Genomic DNA, 13226 nt, shown 5'->3' with positions numbered 1-13226 from the left:
CTGAGTCAACAGATGGAGATGTTTGCAACACAACAACCATCTGCACGAGCTGTTCGATGACGTTTGCAGCAGCATGGACTATCAGCTCGGAGACCATGGCTGCGGTTATCCTTGACGCTGCATCACAGACAGGAGCGCCTGCGATGGTGTACTCAACGGTGAACGTACATTGGAAGCGTGTATTCGTCATCGCCATATTGGCGTATCACCCTGCGTGATGGTATGGGCTGCCATAGGTTACACGTCTCGGTCATCTCTTGTTCGCATTGACGCCACTTTGAACAGTGGACGTTACATTTCAGATGTGTTACGACCCGAGGCTCTACCCTTCATTCGATCCGTGCGAAAACCTACATTTCAGTAGGATAATGCACGACCGCATGCTGCAGACCCTGTACGGGCCTTTCTGGATACATAAAATGTTCGACTGCTGCCCTGGCCAGCACATTTTCCAGGTCTCTCACCAATTGAAAACGTCTGGTCAATGGTGGCCGAGCAACTGGTTCGTCACAATACGCCAGCACTACTCTTGTCAAACTGTTGTACTGTGTTGAAGCTGCATGGGCAGCTGTACCTGTACAAGCTCTGTTTGATTCAATGCCCAAGCGTATCAAGGCCGTTATCAGGGCCAGAGGTGGTTGTTCTGGGTATTGATTTCTCAGGATCTATGTACCGTAACTGCTTGAAAATGTAATCAGATGTCAGTTCTAGTATAAAATATTTGTCCAATGATTATTTGTTTATCATCTGCATTTCTTCTGGGTGTAGCAATTTTAATGGCCAGTAGTGTATTTACACGTATAGGGACATGCAGGGCTATACTATCAGCTGCTCAGGCAAGTCTAGCGGAAGGATTCCCTCGTAAGTTCCAAAGTGCCACCAGCAGTCCAACCAGGACAGTGTCTGTGCGTAGGGAGTTAAAACGAGCGGGGTACATGCTCGAGCAGCTCCCTATTAAGGCACACATTTGTGCAGCCACTGCTAAGAGACGCTTGATGTGGTGTAAAGAGCGACCCCAACGGGCTGTGGACGACTGGAAACGAGTGATGAATCAAGCCGTATCCTCTGGTGACGGTTTGTTATTAACATTCCTGCAATGCACTGACCTGCCTGCAGCCCCGATCTCAACCCAGTGGAACATCTTTGGCATTAGTTAGAACGTCGACTTCGGTCCAGACCTCACTCCATTCTCGAGTTTCGGCTCTTGCAGAATAATGGCTGACATTCCTCCATAGACATTGAGACGCCTTAACTGAAAGTTCCCCGGCAGGGTTCAAGGCGTCATAATGACGAAAGGCGGCCATACCTACTGTTAGTATCCAGTAGCAGACGGCTGCATACTTTTGATCTGATGATCTAGCTAATTGGCACATCACGCCCTTACTTACCGCAGGTGGCATTCATCCATGAGCCAGAAGTCGCAGACTGTCCCAGCCCATGCCCAGATGCAGCACGCAGCTGCCTCGCCTCTGCAGAAGTCTACGACCTCCTTGCACTTTAAGCTCGCCGCTCAAGCGGCCGACGAGATGACCGGTGGACGAGAGAAGAGAGTCCAACGACCAGAATTACGGTCGCCGCTAATAAGCAGGCCCGTTAAGCACCTCCCGCCTGCCAGTCGTTAGGCAAAATGCTGCGTATGCAAACCAAAAAAAGCAAAAAACTGAAAAAATGGAAAAAGCTGGTGAGGTGGCCGCTTTGCATTATAAGAGGGCCCGCGCTCCTAATGACGGATAAGAGCCGTAATGAGGCGGAATCTCGCAAGGACGGCGCGTCTGCCGCAGCCTCCCACACACAGGCATTCCTTCTGGCTGCGGCCGCGCCACACTGTCAGTCTCACATCCGAATGTCGGGACTGCAGGGTGGATGGCGTCCGTATCTCTGGCGACAAAGCCTGCCTACATCGACCGACGTATTCTCTCTCGGGAAATTAGCCCAGTAGTATGTTCGACATGTTTCTTACTCGTCATTCTGAGGATTAGTGTCGGGGTCCTATCGGATTCTGTTACACATTCCTGGTATTATACAGACATCAAAAAAATTGCATCACCTCAGTTCCGAGAGTTCCGGCACCTGTACAGAAAATTGGAATACAGAGCAACATCAACATCATATCCGCCATTTTTATTGCCCTTGGAAACCAGGCATTGCATGTTGCATCACCATACAGGGAGACCTTCAGAGGCGGTGGTCCAGGTTGCTGTGACGGCCACTGTGGTCGAGCTGTTCTAGGCGCATCAGTCCGGAACCGTGCTGCTGCTACAGTCGCAGGTTCGAATCCTGCCTCGGGCATGGACTTGTGTGATGTCCTTAGGTTAGTTAGGTTAACGTAGTTGTAAGTCTAGGGGACTGATGACCACAGATGTTAAATCCCATAGTGCTTAGAGCCATACTAATAGCCAGATTGCTGTACACACCGGTACCTCTAATACCCAGTAGACATCCTCTCGCATTGATGCGTGCCTGTATTCGTTCTGGCATGCTATCCACAAGTTCATCAAAGCAATGTTGGTCCATATTGTCCTACTCCTCAATGGTGAATCGGCGTAGATCCCTCAGAGTGGTTCGTGGGTCACGTCGCCCAAAAACAGCCATTTTAAATCCATCCCAGACATGTTCTATAGGGTTCATGTCTGGAGAACATGCTGGGTACTCTAGTCGAGCGATGCAGTTATCCTGAAGGAAGTCATTCACAAGATGTGCACGATGGGGCCGCGAATTGTCGTCCATGAAGACGAATGCCTCGCCAATATGCTGCCGATATGGTAGCACTATCGGTCGGGGGATGGCATTCACGTATCGTACAGCCGCTACGCCGCCTTCCATGACCACCAGCGGCGTACGTCAGCCCCACATAATGCCACCCCAAAACAGAAGGGAACCTCCACCTTGCTGCACTCGTTGGACAGTGTGTCTAAGGCGTTCAGCCTGATCAGGGTGCCTCCAAACACGCCTCCGACGATTGTCTGGTTGAAGGCATATGCGACAGTTCTCTGCGAAGAGAACGTGATGCCAATCCTAAGCGCCCATTCGGCATGTTGTTGGGCCCATCTGTACCGCGCTGAATGGTGTCGTGGTTGCAAAGATGGACCTCGCCATGGTCGTCGGGAGTTGTGCATAATCAGCCTATTTCGCACAATTTGAGTCGTAACACGACTTCGTGTGGCTGCACGAAAAGCATTATTCAACATGGTGGCGTTGCTGTCAGGGTTCCCCGGAGCCATAATCCGTAGGTAGCGGTCATTTACTGCAGTAATAGCCCTTGGCCGGCCTGTGCGAGGCATGTCCTCTACAGTTCCTGTCTCTCTGTATGTCCCCCATGTCTGAACATCATCACTTTGGTTCACTCGGAGACGCCTAGACACTTCCCTTGTTGAGTGCCCTTCCTGGCACAAAGTAACAATGCGGAAGCGATCGAACCGCGGTATTGACCGTCTAGGCATGGTTCAACTACGGACACCAAGAGCCGTGTACTTCTTTCCTGGTGCAATGACTGGAACTGAGAGGCTGTCAGTCGGACCCCCTCCGTCTAATAGGCGCTGCTCATGCATGTTTTTTTTTACATCTTTGGGCGGCTTTAGAGGCATTTATGAACAGTCAGAGTCCCTCTGTGTATGATACAATATCCACAGTCGGCGTGTATCTGCAGGAGTTCTGGAAACTGGGATGATGAAAAACTTGTTTTGATGTGTGTATTTCATCTCCAGGAGTCGCAGCAGGCGCACCAAAAGCCTACACCTACAAACATAATCTGCACGCCAGTATACACCCTCTGATCAAAAGTATTTGGACACCTGTTAGTGGATGTTAATGTGGGGCGTGTCCATCACTCATCTTTATGTTGGTTTGAACTCTGCTGTGGACCGTTTGAAGGGGATGGCTAAAAGCCTGTGGAGCAAAGGCACCGCATTCTTCATCAAGAGCCGCAATCTGTGAATGAAGTCCTGTTGGACCCTGGAATCTCGAGCGAAGTTGCCCGTCTAACTCATAGCAAAGACGCTCTGTTAGGTTCAGGAATATTATTGTCTACAAACCATTGCCTCAGACGCGTTACTTTATGACGAGGTACACTGTCATCCTCATGCAGTCAGTCATTATCTCAGAAGTGTTCCTCTAGTGTACGCAGTACATAATGCTGGAAATGGTTTCACGTCCTCCCGCATTCAGCGTTTTCCTTACCGCAATTATGGGACCATACTATAAACACGTAAAACACCACCTTCCCCATCCTTCGCTGCTGGCGCTACGCGTGTTAGCAGATGACATTCTCCAAATGTTCATGACACCCACACCGTTTCATTGGATTGCCACAGGGTACAGCGTCACTTGTCACTCCAAACCACTCAGTCATCCGCTGTCCAGTGTCCAGTGGTGTCGCCTCCTGACGCCATCTGAACATCTGAAGTGTCGCATAGCACTGACCACAGGAATGTGTGGTTTATGAGGAGCTCCTTGGCCACTGACCCCCTACCCCTCCGCCTTCCTTTTAACTACCTAAGCACAGGATTTGTGGTAGCTAGGCTGCTGGTAGCACTTGGAAGTCACGATTGGTTCCTTCCGATAATTTTATGCGATTTCTTACAACCACCCTTGCCATGCTCGGCGGTCCCTGTCCATCAAAACTAGAGATGGGTAGTTCGCGAACGAACGGGTGCAAAGGAACGGTTCACCAAGATGAACGAGAGGACCGAGGAACGAATTCCAAGGACCGATCGGTTCACAGTTCACGGCAGTCTGCTTATAGTTCCTGGAAACGAGGAACGATCGGTTCATAGTTCACTAGTTCACTTCAGTCGCGCCGGTCACTTGGGCAGTTCTCGTTCCAGCCTCGGTCACGTGCTCGCCTCAGTCTCGGCCTCCCTCGGCCGCACTCGTCGCTCTTCGCATCACCACCTGTCTCAGTTCCACTGACGACTGCTCCTAGTTAGTTCAGTATCCGGTTGTTCGTTTCGTTCACTGCGCTCGACTATTTTACGTGTGTTCCAAACTGTTCTTGCACTTGGTTCTGGCTATTCAGCGTCCAAGACCGGTAATCAAAAAGTGTTTTATAGTTACGTGAATTACATAAAAATTACGTTGTATGTAATAGATACGTCTTTTCAGGTAACAAAAGGGCATATCCGCTCACTTCATTATATCGATGAACAGCAGAAAACATACATATGACAACGCAAGATTTTTTTTTTTTTTGTAGTTCGTATATTTTTTGGTTTCATCTACTTGATTTAGCAGCTAACTTTCAATAATTTGCTTAATTTTTAGTGTAAGAAAATTCATATAAAACGATTTTCGTGTATCTTTCATATAGAAAACATTACATTTAGGAAGGCTGTAATTATTTTTAAGTTTGGTTGTTTCAAATTTGCATTACCTGCTAGTTTGGTTTCCTCGAAAAAAAAAAAGTGGCTTGTGGGTCATTTTGGCTCAGTAGGAAAGCGGTGCCTCTCCATTGGAAAAGACAGATTGCCACAAAATCGTATTTACTTATTATCTCAGTGCCTAATTATCACATCGTCCGTAATTGGCGAGCAGTATGTACTCGGTGCCGGTTTTCCGTGTGCCACCCTGTGTAAGAATTCTGTAATGAGTAAAAACTCTATACTCCATTGGGGGAGGCAAGTGCCCCCTCTTGGTGCCCTCCACCCTCCAGTCACCAACACTACTAGTTTTCAGTTCTTCATAAGAACCATATATCGTGCACAAGTGATCGGTGAACGAGTAAAAATGAACGGTTCCCAAAAAGGAACTATCAGCAGTGAACTAGTTCCCAAGGATGAACGACTCCGCCCATCTCTGGTCAGATCCTGAGATTTGTCTGGTTTTGGTTTAGCCGTGGCTGTTCCTTTGTACTTCCAGTTCACAGTCACATCATCAATAGTCGATTTTGGCAGCTTTAGAATCGTTCAAATGTCCGTGATGGGTTTGTTACTCAGGTTGTAGTGACACACCCAATTCCTTGAATGAGAGGTATCACATCCTTAAATATGTATGTCAGAGAAAAGGTGTCCCTGGCAGAATGGCGATCACCCCACTGTTGGGAGGTGTTTTAAATCGCAGGTGCTGTTCCAGAGGTAACGACCCAGTGTACGGAAGTAGGTAGCAGTCAGACGACCATACCTGCTGAGGTCGAGGTTGGTGTTCCATGGAGCGGGCGGTGCGGAAGAAAGAGCTCCGTGAAATCTGAGAAGGCTGAATGTGGAAGATAATAAATGTATTGTAATTGTTGATTCTCAAGTCGACTATCAGATCTGTTATGTACGTAGTACACAGGTGGAGTATACGAGTTGGTAGCTGTCCTCATTTATCATGTATTGAGTTGTAATTTTGAAGATTATATGAGAAGGTGAAGTGTATCTCACTTCTTATTGATGTGGTGGAGTGAATGAGAACGAGAAGCTAATTTTCAGCAGCTTTATCTGCAGCATGTTAGGAGGCGAAGTCTGAGCCAAGTTGGAGGAAGAAGGCTCACGGGTTCAAGGCACAGACTGGTTGGACTCTCATTAATAATACTTAACGACGACCAAACGCCGGCCGAGCGGTTCTAGGACCTTCAGTCTGGAACCGCGCGACCGCTACGGTCGCAGGTTCGAGTCCTGCCTCGGGCACGGATGTGTGATGTCCTTAGGTTAGTTAGGTTTAAGTAGTTCTAAGTTCTAGGGGACTGATGACCTCAGATGTTAAGTCCCATAGTGCTCACAGCCATTTGAACTATTTGACGACCGAATATTCGGTATGCAAAATTCATTGTATATAAAAGGAGTGTTGAGGTGGCAGCTTATGTAAGTGTTTGACGCTTGTGATAACAAACCACCACGCAGCCCAAGCCAACATGAAACACTTCAGGGTGTCAGACAGTGACCAGACCACACACGAGCTCACTGAGTTCTCCTTTCCTACCCCTGTTTTTTTTTTTTTTCGTGCTTCTATGGTGAAAGCACAGTGATTCCTGCCCTGCCTCCTTTTATATTGCCAGGTCAGCTTCTCGTGACATCTGGTGGTCAATTCTGCATTGCATAGGAGTGTCCGCACACTTTTGATCAGTTATCGTACAGTGGTCGGCGTAGGTACAGCACACCACTGCTAGGAATGTCCTTGCCCTTGCGGTCATCAGTGGAGCTGTGATATTTCTTACTTTAACCTTACAGTCCTTACGCGAGACAGACGCTGGAGACAGTACAACAGTTCTACAGTCTATGACAAGTGATGGTTCACTTTCTTTCCTCAAAGGATTTTGGGAACAAGATCGTGTAAGCTCACAGAATAATTTCGCAACACTCAGTTCCTATTCGAATCGATCAGTAAGAAATGTAGAAGCGAGTTTCCACGTTGCCCTTTCATACGGCCTGGTGGTGATCCTAGACACTCTAGCATTATTCAAGAGCGGATCATACAACCTTTCTTTAACGGTTTCGTTCGTCCGTGAGTTTACTTCCCTGGAACTCTCCCAACAGATTGTGGTAGGCCACTGCCTGTTCCTACAACTGTCCGTAAGAGGTCGTTCCGTTCTACGCGGTTTCGCAAGGTTGCGCCTAAATATTTAATCACTGTGACTAAGATGTACATAAATTGTTTATTACTCTATTTGAAAGTTACAGAAATGTTTCTACTGCGTATTACTTTATCAGCATTTGAAGAATCGTGTCAAATACAATATCTGGCAAAGTCAACACGAACCCTGTAAAGATATGTAACAGAGAGACTATCCCGTACAGAAATATGTCACCATCAAATTCCCTCAGATTGTGCCCCGACTCTCCGACAAACCGTTTGTGTCCACGCCCTGGGGTACTCCTGCTATTACTTTTGTGTCTCTAATGAACCCTCGCCGTCCACAACAAAATAATGGTTCCTATCACTCAAAAATTCTGCCAGCCAGTCACATAAATGAGGAACTATTCCGTATGCTCGGATCTTATTTGCAGTCGAAATATTGAAAAAATTCCAAATAATGCAGCACATCAAGTAGGTCTGTTAGTTGTACATATCTCTCCACTCTTCCCAAAATGAATCTTTTAGCACTGACAGTGGTTTTGCATTCTGTAATCGTGTGAAGTACTGTGGTGCAATAACGACAAACGGTGGCGTCTCCTTGTGTGACGATCATCTTATTTCTTATCTTGACGCCTGATTCGCACTGTCTCACTACTACAGCGCAGCCACTAGTTTTTGGGCGTTACTGCAGAAAGTAGCAGCTCAGCCGCAGAAGTGCCGCAATACGACGTGGTGTGGACTCGACAAAAGTCTCAAGTAGTGCTGGAGGGAACTGACACCATGAATCCTCCAGGGCTGTCCATAAATCCGTAACAGTACGAGGCAGTGAAGATCTCTTCTGAACAGCACGTTGCAAGGCATCCCAGATATGCTCAATAATGTTCATGTCTGGGCAGTTTGGTGGCGAGCGGATGTGTTTAAACTCAAACTAGTGTTCCTGGACCCACTCTATAGCAGTTCTGGACGTGTGGGGTGTAGCATTGTCCTGCTGGAATTGCCCAAGTCCGTCGGAAAGCAGAATGGACATGAATGGATGCAGGTGATCAGACAGGATGCGTAAGTACGTGTCACCTGTCGGAGTCGTATGTGCACGTATCAGGGGTCCCACATCACTCCAACTGCACACGCCCCACATCATTACAGAGCCTCCACCAGCTTGAACAGTCTCCTGCTGATATGCAGGATCCATTGATTCATCACGTTGTCTCCATACCCATACACATCCATCTGTTCGATACAATTTGAAACGAGACTCGTCCGATAAGGCAACATGTTTCCAGTCATCAAAAGTCTAATGTCGGTGTTGACGAGCACAGGCGAGGCATAAAGCTTTGTGTCGGGCAGTCATCAACGGTACACGAGTGGGCCTTCGGCTCCGAAACCCCACATCGATGATGTTTCATTGAATGATTCGCAGGCAGATACTTGTTAATGGTCCTGCATTGAAATCTGCAGCAAGTTTTGGAAGGGATGCACTTCTTTCATGCTGAACGATTCTCTTCAGTCGTCGTTTGTCCCGTTCTTGCACATTCTTTTTGCGGTCGCAGCAATGTCGGCAATTTGGTGTTTTACCGGATTCCTGATATTCGCGGTACATTCGTGAAATGGTCGTGTGGAAAAATCCCCAGAGCTACCTCGGAGATGCTGTGTGCCATCCGCGTGTGCAGACTATAACACCACGTTCAAACTCACTCAAATCGTGATAACCTGCCATTGTAGCACGAGTAACCGATATAAAACTGCGCCAGACATTTGTTGTCTTATATAGGCGTTGCCGACTGCAGCGCCGTATTCTGTCTCTGTATTTGAATATAGATGCCTATACCAGTTTCTTCGGCGCTTCAGTGTAAAATCGCCCAATAGACGTAATCCCAGTTATTTTTTCGTGTGACGAATTCTCTCCATTGAGAATCGCCTGCTGTGTTCTAGATAGTGGGCGACATACGACTGCCCCGAAAATGTTTCATGCACCTGAAGGTAGGCAACCCAACGTACTTTGCCCCGGGTGTGATAGAAGTAACTTCGGTTGCCTATCTTAAGTTGCATGAAACATCTTCTCGGCCAATTTTATTTCGCACACTCAACTCTTCAATCCAATCATAACGCCGGGACAACATTCCGTTGGCTAGAATTTTGATAATTCTCTGGCGCTTCAGTGTACATCGCGAGACGGGCCAGGCCAACAATGACAATCCTGCAAACGCTGTTACAGAGGAGGGATTATTGCGGGGTGGACTATGCAGTTATTACACGACCGGCTCATGGATTTGATATCCCAAACGTGGCTGGAATCCATGCGTTGCCACAACAAACGATCTGCCAACCTGTGTAAATAACTGTCAATTTTAGTAGAAAGGCCAACAGTACGGCTGTACCTTCCACGGCTAGAGGTCTATGCAAGGATCCGGAGCGACATGGCACAGCAAACAGCCGACTCTGGGGTGGGTCTGCGGCTCCACCATACCGTCCTCTAGCACCAAGTTCACCCTCTCGGTCTTGATGCCACTGGTGGGCCGTTCGAACTCCATTGCAGCAGCAGCTTGTCTCCAGCCGAGAGCAGCAGAGGAGAGCCTGCTGTACATTCCTGCGCTTTCCGAGTTTCTCTGGCACCGCAGGGCAACATCCACTATCGGAAGCTGCAAGTATTCCGGCCGTCTTCGGCGCCGCTCGCGCCTGCCCTGAGCAACGACGCCACGCCAGCTGCGGCACGCTCCACCGGGTTGCGCGTGTCAGCTTTCCTGGGAGCTGACGTCACGGTACGCCTACTGGCCACCAGCTGGCAGCACCAGCGAGCCACACGCTGTCCTCGCCACGTGCTGAGAGGGGGCGTGGCCGCCTCACACAACCACTGCGAGTTAGGTACTGCAAGTTCCAATGCAGTGTTTGGCCTTTCATGTTCTTTCTCTGAGCCGCCATCGGCCACTCCCGCCGCCCAACTCTGCACAGAAGTGGTTCAGCACTCCGGATCCACTTCCTTGTATGGACATCCACAGGAATTTCCTTGCCGACGATCCCGATGACTCCATTTGACTCCAAAGCAACGGATTTTACATGTATCACATGTTTTGTCTTCAGACATAATGACCTTTCTAGACTCTGAGAAACTCATCTGCAGAAACCAGCACGGTTTTAGGAAACAGCGGTCATGCGAGACACAGCTGGCCTTCTTTGTGCATGATATACAACAGGCTGTAGATACCGGCTCCCGGGTTGATGCCATATTTCTTGACTTTCGAAAGGCGTTCGACTCAGTTCCGCACTGTCGCTTGCTCCAAAAAGTGCCCGCTATCCAATGACATATGCGGTTGGATAGAAAGTTTTCTAACAGACAGAGAGCAGTATGTCGTCCTGAACGGAGTAACTTCAACAAAAACAAGAGTAACTTCAGGTGTGCCCCAGGGCAGCGTAATAGGTCCTCTGATTTTTACGATTTACATAAACGACCTGGTTGATGGTATTGACAACGGCATTAGACTGTTTGCCGATGATGCTGTAGTCTACAGGAAAGTAGTATGACACGAAAGTTGTAAACAAATCGATGAGGATTTGCAGAAAATAAATGCGTGGTGTAATGACTGGCAGTTGTCTCTCAATATTAGTAAGTGTAACCTACTGCGTATAACAAGGTGAAAATCGCCATTAATGTACGAGTACAAAATAAATGCTCAGTCTTTGGAAGCGGTAACGTCCGTCAAGTATCTGGGTGTGACTATTCGAAATGATCTCAAATAGAATGACCAATAAACCCAAGTAACGGGTAAGGCGAACTCTAGATTGCGGTTTATTGGTAGAATTCTGAAGCGATGCAGTCATTCAACAAAGGAAATAGGTTACCCTACGTTAGTTCGACCTGCCTTGGAGTATTGGTCGTCTGTATGGGACCCTTACCAATTGGGTCTGATTCAAGAGATTGAGAAGATCCAAAGAAGAGAGGCAAGGTTCGTGACTGGTACATTTAGCCGTCGCGAGAGCGTTAAAAATATCATAGAAAGTTTGAAGTGGGGGACACTTACAGATAGACGACGCTCTAAATCGAAAGGGCTGCTTTCTGAATTCCAAAATCTGAACTTCGCCGAGGATGTAGAGCATATATTAGTACCACCAACTTCCATATCGCTCAATGATTAACAATCAAAGATAAGGGAAATTACAGCTCGTACTGAGGCGTTCAGACAGTCGTTTTTCCCTCGCGCGATCCGCGAATGGAACAGAGAGGGGTAAATATGACTTTGGCGCGAATGGTGCCCTCCGCCACACACCGCTTGGTGGCTAGCGGAGTATATTTGTAGATGTAGGTGTACTTGCCACAACTTGGATGCTGATGCGCGGTTCAAGCAATGCAAAATCAGCCTCTGACTACCTTCTAGTAAGGCTCAAGCACTCATGTGCTGGAGGTTTACGGCTTCAGAAAGATGTATTAATCAGCGATTCGTTTTCGCTGGCTGGGCCAGAACTCTTTTCCAGTCAAAGAGTAGAACCGCCCCTTCCTGTGCTCCTTCTATTTGCCAGAAGATTTCACACTTCATTATTTTCATGGCAGAGGTTGCTGTAAGGGAAAACTGTTTGTTCTGATTATTTACTGAAGACAGCTCAGTAACATATTATTACCCACATTAAATATAAATCTCGAGCTCAGTGCACTCACGCTAGCGCTTTGTTAAGTACGTAAATGACGCTAGAGAACCTTTGCAACTCACTCAACTAGCACGGGTTTCTGAACCGTATAGTTGTCTTCTAAGTTTGTTGCACTCGCCACATAATTCACTGGACCACATAAAGTGCTTACAGCTTCAACAACGTTGTGACATGGTCTCAGTATCGCATCTTGGGTGAGGGCATGACGGTGGAGAGGGGAGGGGGGGGGGGGGGAGTTGCCTCACATAGGAACTTCCCTTCAGTAGTAAAGGTAGGTTTTCTTCTACGCTGCGGAGAAAATCGAATTCTCCTGATAACTATACACCTCTTATCTGCATGATAGCGAACTCCAGGATTTACTTCTAGTGTAACAGCTTGTGACTTTATACTAATGAGTCAAACCATTATGGCCAATGTCGCAAGCGAGACTGGGTGCTACCTGGTTCCCCAAACCACCTACTTGTAATTTACGGACACTGCGTGACTTGTGCGTAGAGATCCGCTGCCACGTACCGCTGGAAACTCATTCGGGTTTTGCATTCGACCATGGAGACATTTGGAAAGAATATATTGGTTTAACAGGTTCCATCGCTGCAGACGGTATGCTATTTTTGTGCCTAAATTGTTCCTCTGTACCCGCTGCCTGAGCTTTGGGGTACTTGCACCATGAATCAGCACCAGGTGGGCAAAGGCGCTCTATAGGTGTATCATCAGCAGATAATTTGTCGAAGAATGTAGCCCAAATCGCTTTTTCCATCCCTTGTAGGACATGTGTATTGTTTCTCATTGCCATTCCGTAATATTGCTGGAGTTCATCAATGTTTTTGTCTGTAAGTCTTCTTTTACCATTAAGACTCTCCACAAAACGCATGTGCTATACCGTAGTTACTGTTTACACACTGCATCCAACCTCTTAACACGAACATAAACATGAATTCTAGGAATAAATAGTTGAAAACCATAGCCTCCTGGACTGGATAGTTTGGGAGATAGAGGTACTTAAGGAAGTTTAACGGACTGCTAAAGCGCCTAAACAATTCTGTGTTTCCAATGCGAATGATGTCAGACATAGGAGGTATAAATACAAAAACTGGCATACTTTG

Source organism: Schistocerca gregaria, chromosome 3 (genome assembly GCF_023897955.1).
Source record: "Schistocerca gregaria isolate iqSchGreg1 chromosome 3, iqSchGreg1.2, whole genome shotgun sequence".
NCBI lineage: Eukaryota > Metazoa > Arthropoda > Insecta > Orthoptera > Acrididae > Schistocerca > Schistocerca gregaria.
The sequence above is the reverse complement of the archived record's forward strand: the minus strand, read 5'-3'. Positions refer to the sequence as shown.